Raw genomic sequence first — 570 nt, 5'->3', positions numbered from 1 at the left:
GAGTAAGAATAATCTTTGAGCCCTAACTGGTTTGGCTCAGTGGATAGAGCGTGGGCCTGCGGACTCAAGGGTCCCAGGTTCGATTCTGGCCAAGGGCATGTACCTTGGTTTCGAATACATCCCCAGTGGGGGGTGTGCAGGAGGCAGCTGAATCGATGTTTCTCTCTCATCGATGTTTCTAACTCTCTATCCCTCTCCCTTCCTCTCCGTAAAAAGTCAATAAAATATATTTTTTTAAAAATAATAATCTTTGAGCTCTTTGAGCCCCAGCGGGTTTGCTCAGTGGATAGAGCCTCGGTCTGCGGAGGGAAGGGTCCCGGGTTCAATTCTGGTCAAGGCACATTCCCGTGTTGCAGGCTCAGCCCCCAGTAGGGGCGTGCAGGAGGCAGCCGATATTTTTAAAAAGAATAATCTTTGATTGCACGCTCCCGTTGGCTTCGCTGTATCCATATGAACAAGTTAAGTATAAAAAGGGGACTTCGTCCAGATTTTTTCTTCCGATTGAGGCAAGTAACACAAGCACTAATAGGAACCAGGGGGCGCTCTGCCCAAGCCCACCTCCCTTTGTTG

This window comes from Myotis brandtii, unplaced genomic scaffold (genome assembly GCF_000412655.1).
Source record: "Myotis brandtii unplaced genomic scaffold, ASM41265v1 scaffold33, whole genome shotgun sequence".
Lineage (NCBI taxonomy): Eukaryota > Metazoa > Chordata > Mammalia > Chiroptera > Vespertilionidae > Myotis > Myotis brandtii.
This window is presented reverse-complemented; position numbering follows the sequence as displayed.